Source organism: Benincasa hispida, chromosome 2 (assembly GCF_009727055.1).
Source record: "Benincasa hispida cultivar B227 chromosome 2, ASM972705v1, whole genome shotgun sequence".
Lineage (NCBI taxonomy): Eukaryota > Viridiplantae > Streptophyta > Magnoliopsida > Cucurbitales > Cucurbitaceae > Benincasa > Benincasa hispida.
The window spans coordinates 5,141,728-5,153,828 of NC_052350.1; the positions used below are offsets into that span (position 1 = coordinate 5,141,728).

The 12,101-nt window shown below is 41.1% G+C and overlaps 1 non-coding gene across 1 annotated transcript; it reads right to left on the reverse strand.

The window, feature by feature from the left end:
* Positions 1–11,170: 11,170 nt before the first annotated feature.
* Positions 11,171–11,277, reverse strand: LOC120072370. Its single transcript, XR_005480434.1, has one exon. It is a non-coding gene; the product is annotated as a small nucleolar RNA R71 (small nucleolar RNA).
* Positions 11,278–12,101: the final 824 nt, after the last annotated feature.

The following is a 12,101-nucleotide window of genomic DNA, read 5'->3' on the forward strand; positions in this document are numbered from 1 at the left end:
TGTACCTCCAAAGTCCTGATGGAAGATACTTGCAATTGCATGATCACATCATTCTTTTCTATGTATTACTTGAGCAGAGCTTCCAAGGACGACGAATTGAATGAGGTGTTAAATGAAGAGGGTTGGTTGTGCGATTGCCTGTTTTGATAGTTACTTTGACCTTGACCCTGATGGTGAAAACCTGGAGGATTGCCTCTATTCTTGGAATGATTGGTCTGCATGTTTCTCTGGCCCCCTGATAACTTGTAGAAATACAAGTTATTTATACTGTTTTATTTAGATATTGCGGCCAAAAGAAAGGAAAGTTGCGTCAATTGTATGAAAATTGACTAAGAAATGCGAGAATTATAATTTGTCGTCAATACACTCACTGACACCATTGCGATGGTAGAAAAGAATATTTTAAGTCTGTTTTGTAGGAGATCAAATCACCTTATGCGTTCATGGCTCAAGATAAACTGAACAATGTATCTACGTCGCATAGAAGAGCAATGACGGTCATGGCTCAGGAATGAATAGACGATCAACGCAATGACGATGTATGTGACAATCGATCAAGAGCTAAGCGATCAACGCAATTTCAACCGTATGCGGTAATAAAAAACAACATCGCATGCGGGCAAACGATCGAAGATGAGAAGAGCAACGTAATTGCGGAGGATTCTGACGCATGTACAGTTGACCGTTGTGCATTTCTGACGGGATTGATTGCGTAACAGAAGGAATATTCACTCCACCATTTCAGGAACTACCTTAATAATAAAGTGGGGACCACAAGTCAGAGAGTCAAAGCTTCGCCTATAAATAGCTCTGGCCATTCCACTGAAAAAAATATGCTTGAATACAGAGAAAAGTGTATATACTGATCTGAGAGAGAGTCTGGTTGAGCAACTAATCAGAGTAGATCCGGGAAGAATTAAGAGACAAAGCCGAGAGGTGAGTCTCCGAACAAGAATCCTTCCGATCCCCACCGTTGAAGCTCTGTACGAAGGTCACTTCTACCAGAGGAGCAAGCCTGAGAGGGAAGCTCTTCTTTTCATCCACTCCACACACCAGCAAGCAAAACCATCTTCCAGATCTGTGTCAAGACGTTGACACTCTTCTGTATTTGTTTCTATCTCTTTATCATCAATTGTATTCATCTTCTTAGTCTATCATTCACACCATGTATCAGATGCTTAATTCTATAATTAAATGTTATGATCATTTCCATCTCCATCTCTTTGTCTATTTCCGTTCATCCATATTTCACTTTCTCCATGATGTTTTCTTAATCTCTTGGATAATTAGCAATAATTGAACAAGTAAATTAAATGGGTTAAGGAAATAATTATGTTTATTCAAAGCATGCTAGACGGCATCTTCACCTGTGAGAGCAGAAGTGAAGATGCCATTCCGCCTATCGAGAGAGGGTTGGAAGAATGCGTTAACTAAAGCAAGAAGTACTTCTAGAGATGGAAGCAACCTTGCATTCACCACGTTCATCCCTGTTTCACCATAGAGATATGGGAACACAGCCGATCACCGAGAGGTGTACGCCAAGGGAAAGCAAAACTTTAGTTACATCTTTAACATAATTAACAACCTTGCGACGTTAGCTATAAAGCCTTGCCATCGCATACCACAATCCTTTGTATAAACTTTACAGTTAATCTCGAACTCAGCATCATGTATATCATGTTTCTTGTATCTTGCATCACGTTAGCTTAGATTTATTTTTATCACACTTTATTTTATTAACGCAACTTTAGTTTATCTGACAATTTTACTTTACCATAAATTTACTTTCCTGTACAAACACACAATTCTTATTAATTATAAAAATCGGTCGCATATATAAAAAATGTAACACATTAACGACAACAATCCTTGTGTTCGACCTTAGATTACTTTGAGAAACTTGCGTTGGAATTATACTTGGTTTCAACGTAAGGAAACTTATGACAATGCATAGCATACTACAAGCATTTCATTAAAAACGCATACATCTAGAAGTTGTATCGCATAAAGTGTAAATAAGCATAACACAACATCCATTTCCATCTTTCCAAGTCATCAAGTTTATGGCAACGTGAGCTTGTATGATTCACATTCATCATTGTCCATGTCCATATATGCTTATTTAGAACATCAATTTATGAGTTCACACCCTCCTGGTCGTTGTTCCCTCCTTAACTGAAGTTGGGATGATTTCTCCAACCTGGGTTGTACGTGTTGCTGAATGGGTTATTTTGGATATAGTATACTGACTGTTGATTTGACGGGAAGACTTCCACTGAATGACCCCCTCCGTACTGTATACAACAAATTGCTGCCACTTGCGTTAGCACATTGACTTACGCTGCACCTTGAGAGAGAGTTCCTTGATTTATAGCCATTGTTTGGAGGAGCGACGTGACTACAGCCATTTGGGCGGCCAGTGTGGTCATTGTATCAACCAGTACAATGGCGCTTTCTGCTTTCCTTAGTTTTAGGCCTCTTCCTTCATACCCGTCATCTACTCAGTCATCCGTATTTCGCGAGATGCGATCTAAGATGACTTTTGCTTCAGTGTACGTTTTATCCATACACCCTCTTGCCACGGAGGCGTCAGCAACTGCTTGTGTCACTCTATTTAGGCTGTTATAAAATGCCTCCATGAGGATGCAATCGGGAACCCAATATGTGGACAGTTTTTCACCAATCATCGAAATTGCAGCTATGTAGTGCTCAAAGTTTCATTTTCTGTTTGCTCAAAATTTAACACTTCTCGTCGTCTTCTTGCATTGACGCAGGAGGGAAAAATTTATTCATGAACCTCTCAACCAACTGATCCCACGAATTTATCTCATTTGGCTCCAACGAATGAGCCCACCTCTTTGCTTCATCTCTAAGTGTGTACGGAAAAAAAAATATAGTCTTATGCCTTCTGGAGTCATGCCAGGAATGGAAAATGTGTTACACATCTCTATAAAACTGGTCAGATGTGCATGCGGGTCCTCTTCTCTACTGTTGGCCTTGCGATACCATGCAAGAAGTCGTATAGATTAGGTGCCGCATAGTTCCTCATGGGAATGTTGCGGTCAGTGATGACATGCAGAAATGCATGTCATCTTAGGCCTTTTACTTAGAATTATGAAGGTTGTTAAGCAGAATATGTGGCAATTGTGCTAGAAATTTATGAGAAAATGAGCTTTCGTCGATCAGTATTAAAGAATCTCGGCTAACCCATTATTATGCATTATTATGTGTTCAATATTCTATTTTTGTAGCTAATGCAGGAAGTGGACACAACTGCAGAAATCGGACCACCGCATAGATGACCGCATGCGGAGAAACTCTCAATCACAAAGGTGAACGTGTCGATTAACACATGGATGTTGCGGTAATCAGCCGTATGTGTCCATCGCATGCGAGATATGCTCGTCAAGCAATTGCGGTCATCATGTAAAGTTGCGGTATTAAGTGAATACGGTTGTTGTATGATTGCGGCTACTCGAAAACGCATGATAAAGAGATCAACGCAAGGTTGGTGGAATGAACGCATCAACGCATCTACCTTGGGAAAATCAAAAGATGATGTTAACATTTCACCTACCGTGCCGTTAGTTGCAAAGGTTCAGAAAAGGACTAACACGCTGAATGTCAGACTCAGAGCAGTCCATTAATGCTGTCGGCAATCTAGGCTCTATATAAAGAAGCCGATGAGCAGAAATTCAACTTGTCCGGGGATTATCCCTGCAACCCAGGGTTTTCCCTGCGATCCAGACAAAATGCGTGAGAAAACATTTGAGAGTTCTTCACCTCCTTCATCCATTCCGAGTGATGGCCGGAGCCTTTGATCGGAGCTAGATCTCAGGAGAGTCAGCTTCACCGCCCATCCATGGTATCACCGACAGCCTTGACGCACATCCGCTGGAAGCAAGTCTTTGCTTCCAGCCGGTCATTTCATTTTCCTTTCTTTTCTTATATTGTATTGTATACATTTTGTGATTAAGGAATTAATACATTTTGTGTTCAATACATTTCTACGTTTCCTTTGATTCCATCTCCATCTTCTTTACTTAGCATCTTTAAATTCATTGCTTCACTTAATGAGATTGCTTGAGTATCGCATACTTAGTCATGTGGATTAGGGATATGAAGCATGTAGCAAACCACCGAGAGGTGTGCGTTGTGCGAGTATGTGAGAAAACCTTATTTGCTTAGTGTGAAGCTGCGGCAACGTTATCTATAGAATAATGTATTACTTGTCTATGAGTAAAGTCAGCAATAACCAAATGCTCGGGAGGGTAAGTGGTTGGTTGCATTAAGCAATGTAAGTCATTGTTCACTAGGGATAGGAACAATCTTAGGTCAGCAAAGTTCATGCGGTTACCTTGTCCTATGAGCACTTTATTCATCATTTAGGCTTACTTGGGAGAGTAGTCTAAAACTCAAATCTAAGACTTGGGAGAGCGGATTGGAACACATAGGCAAGAATGGGGAACTTAGAGATAAGCTTTGTTTGCTTTTACACAGCATATGCACTCTACGGATGGGATATTGCATGCATCCAGGAAGTAGGATATGGTGGTTGTATGTGGTCATCTCGACACTTATGCATACCCACTGTATACATCCTAGATTTAGGCTTTTAGTATGTGTAGCATGATCGCGTGGCTTACGTTGACTAAGGTTGCCCTTGCGGTCACTCTTAAGTATTGCAAGGAAAATATCTCTACATTTTATCTATCTTTCCCATTCATTTGTTTTATGTCAAGAGTTGTCATGTCTCTACCTCTCATTCATATTCTCATTGCGTTGTCTATTAGCTAAGAGTAGGAGTAGTGTTAGTGTAGAAACCTCTCCATTATTCTTTTATTCAAATCGCCGCATGCACATTACTGCATTCATTTTGCTACAAGTCCCCGTGTTCAACCTCAAATCACCCAAGAAATTTACGTTCGTGTTATACTTCGTGTGAACGTTAGAAAATTTGTGACAGGACGCATGGTCATCACATACATTCGTTAACACATTATCATTCCAACACATGACTATCGACGCATGACTATCAATGCATACTTTAAGAATATGCATCACATATTGCGTCCAAGGGATTTTAGTTATCGAGTAATTTGACATCTAATTTCCTGTCATCAGTCAACGGCCAGAAAGACTGGGTCTTGTGGTGGCTGATTCATTCCCTGATTCCCCTCGAGCCTCTCATTGTTGTTCGCCTAGTACGATTTTGACGTGCTCTTCTGCGAAAAGTTCGCTCGATCTCTAGGTCGGCATTGAATTCTGACTCTGTTCTAGTACTCATGCATCATCAGCCTGCTCTTCGTGTAAACAAACTGTACAACAGAAATCTATCCTGCAAAATATCACAAAAATATTCAGCACTAAAATTGCCAATCACTGGAAGCGGCGCCAAAAACTTGTTGAATGATTTTGAAATGAAAAAATTGTGGCGAACGGAACGTAATGCGATGCAATGTAATGCCGCCGCAAAGGATTGGAATGGATTGATGGTGATGACAGGTGGATGATGTGTATGCGGTGATGAATCACGCTTCTCGATAATAAATGCGATACTACGCTCTAAAATAATATGTGCAATGGGGTAGCAGGTGTGCTTCCGACACTTTACAACTTTTGCATTTCTAAGCCAATTTCTATACGTTCAATGCAACATTTTCCTTCTTTTTGCCGCACATTCTAAATAAAATGGTATAAATAACTTGTATTTTTACAAGTTATCAATCGTGTTACGTGAGCTTTCCAACGAAACTACTGAAACTTCTACAAGAGTTGTTGAAGGGCCTGTTTCAACAGCAAGATTTGTTGATGATAGTTCATTTGGTAGGTCCATTCCACCTCAAGTGTTGAGGGAACCACGACATAGTGGAAGGGTTGCGAACCCACCCGTTCGATATCTGGGTTTCACGGAAACCTTGGCTATGGTAGCTGATGGCGACGTTGAGGATCCATTGTCTTATCAAAAGGCAATGAAGGATGTTGACCAGGATGAATGGGTTAAAGCCATGGATCTTGAGATGGAGTTGATGTACCTAAACTCAGTGTGGGATCTTGTAGATCAGCCTGATGGGGTAAGACCTATAGGTTGTAAATGGATCTACAAGAGGAAACGAGGTGCCGATGGGAAGGTGCAAACCTTTAAGGCTCGACTTATGGCAAAGGGTTATACCTAGGTGGAGGGAGTTGACTATGAGGAGACTTTCTCGTTTGTTGCCATGTTGAAGTCGATCTACATCCTCCTATCCATTGCTGCTTATTATGATTATGAGATTTGGCAAAGGGATGTCAAGACTGCCTTTCTGAATGGCAATCTTGAGGACACCATTTATATGGTGCAGTCCAAAGGATTCATTGCCCAAGGTCAAGAGCAAAAAGTTTGCAAACTGAATCGGTCCGTTTATGGGCTGAAACAGGCATTTCGATCTTGGCATATTCGATTTGATGCTGCTATCAAATTGTACGGCTTTGACCAAAACGTTGATGAGCTTTGTATCTACAAGTAAATCATCAACGGTTCAGTAGTTTTCCTAGTGTTGTAAAACTACTTACTGTAGTTAAGAACTGGTTATCGACCCAATTTCAAATGAAAGATTTGGGAGAGGCTCGATTTGTTCTTGGTATACAAATCTTTCAGGATTAGAAGAACAAAGTGCTAGCACTGTCTCAGGCATCGTACATTAGCAAGATGTTGCTGAAGTACTCGATGAAGAACTCCAAAAGGGTCCTACTGCCGTTCAGGCATGGAGTTACTTTGTCGAAGGAAATGGGTCCTAAGATGCCTCAAGAGGTTAGGGAGATGAGATGGGTCCCATATGTATCTACCGTTGGCAGCTTGATATATGTGATACTCTGTATTAGACCAGACTTCTGCTATGATGTGGGAATAGTCAGTAGGTATCAGTCTAATCCAGGGCAGGGTCACTGGACCGCACTCAAGAACATCTTCAAGTATCTTCGAAGAATGAGGGACTACATGCTCGTGTATGGAACTAGGGATTTGATCCTTACTAGATACATGGATCTGACTTTCAGACTGATAAGGACACTAGGAAGTCCACTTCAAGGTTAGTTTTTACTCTTAACAGAGGAGCAGTAGTGTGGCGAAGCATTAAGCAGGGGTGCATCGCCGACTCCACGATGGAGGATGAGTATGTAATGGTTTGTGAAGCTGTTAAGGAGGCCGTTTGGCTTAAAAAGTTCTTGACATGTCTGGATCCTGATAGATCTGGAAGTTGTTCCAGACATGTTTAGGCCCATCACCCTCTATTGTGACAATAGTGGTGTTGTGGCGAACTCTAGGGAGCCCAGGAGTCACAAGCGCGGCAAACATATAGAGCGAAAATATCATCTCATTCGCGAGATAGTGCATCAAAGGGACGTGATAGTCACGAAGATTGCTTCGGAGCACATTGTTGCTGACTCGTTTATGAAAGCTCTCACGGCTACAGTTTTTTAGGGTCACCTTCAGAGCATGGGTCAATGGGACCGCCCGCGGTTGGACTAGGGCAAGTGGGAGATATTTTTGTACTGAGCCTTAGTTCCCTAGTTTATTGTTTTGTACTAGTTGTTTGTACACTCCACTCACTTTAGGACAAGTGGGAGATTGTTGGGGTTGATGTTCTAAACTCTCATTGGGTTCTGTAATTTGTAAACATAGTTTTGTACAAACGCTTGTGATGTAATAATATATTATATTTTCTTCACTTTTGTCTATGGAACATTGGATGTTATATTTGCTTTATCACAAACCAATAAACTAATATCGCTGGTTTTCGTTTGTAACTTAAGCATGTATGTGAAGACATACAGGTGGATCATGCCTTAAATGATAACCAAAATGGTCTGTAGTATATAGATATAATAGGGAAACCTTATCCTGGTAACGCTACGAATGCGGCTCGCTTTGTAGAATAGTTACAAATGTTGTGACTTGTTACAGATGGTCTGATCCTCGTCATTCATGTGGAGATATGTGAGCCAGGACGTCCTATACAAAGGAGTTTGTATATGATTGGACCATGAAGTGTTATAGTCTTGTTATATAACGTCGTTCATGACAAAACTTCACTTCACTAGGATGACCAAAGGTAATATGACCTTAATCCTGATTGAGTTGGGAACTCCTGCCTTTGAGGGCGATCCTTTGATTTGCATGGGTGCGAGTTGCCAGATCATCGACTCAAACCTACCACTTTGGGGATTCGTCTGATTTGGGAGCTGGAAACTCAGCTACACAAGATGGAATTCACTCCTTCCCCGAAGTAGGGGTAAGTAGATAGATTGCTCCCTTAAGGGCTGATTCCGGGGCTTGAAAGATGTGGCACCACACACCGTCTCATGGCTCGAGAGGTGCCCACACATAGTAGGACTATGTTGTAATGTTCATTAGAGGGATCAGCGGTACTTAAGGAGTTAAATGTAACTACAAGGGCAAAATGGTAAATTGGCCCAACTGTACTTACGAGCATCTATGAAGGGTTATTGTACTGTTGAATGGTTATATTCGATGGACACAAAAATATTTCTATTGTGAGAAGAGTGTAGCTGTCGGTCTTTAGTGGAATGCCTGGTAGTTAACGGATGGTGGATCTTGTGGCTAAAGAGTTTAGTCAGCTATTCACGTACCTTGGCTAAAGGGGGAGGATCCTGAACTCGTGGATGTTGCACTTGGAGGTCCTGAACCCCTCCTCTAACAGTCTATCTTGTTATAAGTTTAGATATCATGTCTTGTCATGAACTCGCACATCAACTCTCTATCTCTGGGTCTTTATGAGAAAACATACTAATGAAACATTACATCATTAATCTCATATATGTACTGAAAACATTCATTAGTAGGACATACTTGGCGATAACGAGGAATCCGTTACTGGGCCATAGGGACTATCTAGACTTACATAGTAAGTCAGTTGATAACGGGCAGAAATGCACGTTATCATAGTACTAAGTTCTTAAACAATGTTGGATTGCATTGATGAAATATGTTAAATTGCACCCATTAAGCATAAATTCTATAATATTGCGGTCGCATACATCCAACGCATTAGAGCAGTTGATCTTTACACTTTTATACAGAATATGCATTAACACAATGCAGAGATTGCGATCATAGGAATATATTGGTCGAGTGCAACTTCACCGCAAGACTTTGCGTTGATCGTGCTCGCAAACATTTGCCCAAGAAGATTCACCACAACTTGGTCAGTGCAACATGGTGGGCGCATCTGGGTGAAAGGACAATTAAGAGCGATGAGACAGAAAGTTGACGGCAGTCGGATCCAGTCAATAATGGTCAAGAAGTACATTCAACTTTATCGGTGACAATTATCCGACGCATCAGTCAGGAATTAAAGCTGTCCCATCTATACAACCCGGAGAGAGAAACCGCCTTTCACCATGGAAACTGTATAAATACCAAGTGCATTCTTCAGAGAAGGGGTTAAGCAGACGATTACTTCATCACTTTACAAGTTCACGCCTCTGTCCATAGTTTTTTTTCATTTTAAGGCGGGCACGAGGAAAAAGGTGTGCCGGTAGATCGTTCTGGTAAGCTTGGGAAAGCACCGGAAGCTCCAAGGCAGAGAGAGGGCCGACGCTTGCAGAGGTGGGAACATTTGTAGATCAGAATAGAGATTCAGTGTAAAAAGCCTCGGTCAACAAGGAATTGCTACCAGGCTCTCTACCTTTACTTTCCATTGTCATTTTGTACTCAACTCAGTTATAAGAATGGAATGTCTTTCTCTATATCTATTCACTCTCTGTTATTTATGCATGAGTAGCTAATTAGTTGAATGGGTTGAGAAGTAGTTAGCTAGCATAACGAGGGAATCTTCATCTTTGCGATTATCTTGTTTATGTATGCTTCATTCGTCTATTAAAGATACTCGGGAGGGTATTCTAAAGACAGGATCTAGACTTGGGAAGGTCAGGTCAGAATCTAGGTTTGGAAGTACTAGATTAGAATGCATAAACAGGAGATAGGCGCTTAGGAATGAGCACTATTTGTTATTAATGCATCTTAGCAATAAGATATGATTGTATGCAGTCACTGCTTTCATGCATTTTGCATCAACGCATAGGACAATAGTAGAGACTTAGGGATAAGCTCTATGGACATTTTACATTCAACACATGCGTCCTAGACTTAGAAGCATCGCATTTACATTGGGAAATGACTTGCTGTGCATGGTTGTTACATGATCGCAAAGTTCGACGCATTCCCGAGTAACACTAGCTAAAGATCTTCTCAACCTATTCATCGCATACTCATTGAATCTATCAATGCAACTATCTTTCTCAAATCCACCGCCTTTATTTACTTCTTTTTTTTAATCAACGCAACAACACAACCACACTTTATTTATTTACTTGGTTACCACAAAGTCTTCATAAAAATCACTAACGCAACTATTTTCACAAATCCCTGTGTTCAACCCTCGACTTACCAGGAAACTCAGAGGAATTTTCACTTGAATTCCGCTGGGGAAACTTGAGTGCACAACGTAAATCCATCAACGCATATTATCCATATTTTTATTACATAAAATAAAACATCAAGTTTTCGGCACCGTTGCCAGGGACTTCAGCAAAATCGTTGTTAACCGTAATTTTTGTGATTTCTTTGCAGAACTCTCAATCTCTGGTGAACTATGACCCGGAGATTGAGAGAACATTTCAAGGGAGATTACGAGACCGCCAACAGCAACCAAAATACGATAAAGAAGAGATGGCGGAGTAGCCTGGAAGTGGAGCACCAAATAATAATAATGTTATGGCGAATCCGATTCTGTTGGCAAACGATCGCAATAGGCCCATTAGGGACTATGCATCGCCAAACCTCTATGATTTCTCTTTGGGAATCATGAGGCCTGCCCTCGACGGAAGTAGATTCGAGATGAAACCGGTGATGCTACAGATGATCCAGACTACAGGTCAATTCGGAGGAAGGCGTAGTGAGGACCCGCATGCCCACTCCGAAGTTTTATTGAAATCTACAATACTTTTGTGTTCCCGAACATCTTTGCTAAAGAAGTTCGACTAACGTTGTTCCCATTTTCTCTTTGTGATCAGGAAATGGGCTTATTCGCTCGAACCAGGAGAGATTACTTCTTGGGAGCAGGTAGTGGAGAAATTCATGAAAAAGTATTTTCCACCTACCGAGAACGTAAGACAAAGAAAGCATATTACTAATTTTGAACAAGATATGGACGAATTGCTCAGCGATGCTTGGTCGAGGTTTAAAGGGTTGGTCCGAGATTGTCCGCATAATGGGCTACCAAACTGCCTTCAAATGGAAATTTTCTATCACAGTTTGAATCTTGCTTCGCAGACCGCTGCCAATACAGCAGCCGCTGGTGGTCTGTTTGACAAAACTTACAAGGAGGCGAAGAATATTCTGGACCGCATCTCCAAGAACCATGAAGACTGAAGGGAGAGTGACCAGAGATTGAGACTCAAAGATTCCAACGCAAATAACGGTGCCATTGTTTCATTATAAAACCAAATGACCACAATGATGAATTTGATTCAAGGAATGGCGATCAGCAGCCCAACACTGCAAGGTGGCCAAATTAACGCAATAAGTCAAAACACTGCAAGGTGGGCGACTTGCGGTGATGGGTATGCAATGGAAGATTGCCCGCAAAATCCACAGTCTGTATATTTTGTAAAGAATAATCCATTTTCAAACACTTACAACTCCGGGTGGAGAAACCACCCCAATTTTTCTTGGAAGAATCAACAACAAAATTTTCAATCTGTGGCATAAAAAGAAGAGCCACCAGGATTCTTTCAACTCAACAACGGTCAACAGAGAAACCAAGCAAGTAGCTCACAACAATCAACACAATTTTCTTCTCTAGAGAGCCTATTGAAGAAATATATAGAGAAAAACGAGACAGAGCTTCAAAGTTAGGCTATGTCCATCCACAACCTCGAATTGCAAATGGGCCAGATTGCGAATGAACTGAAAAGTAGAGTGCAAGGGGCATTGCCAAGTTCTACCGAACTTCCACGCAACTGATGACATGCAGAAATGCATGTCATCTTAGGTCTTTTACTTAGAATTATGAAGGTTGTTAGGCAGAATATGCATCAAT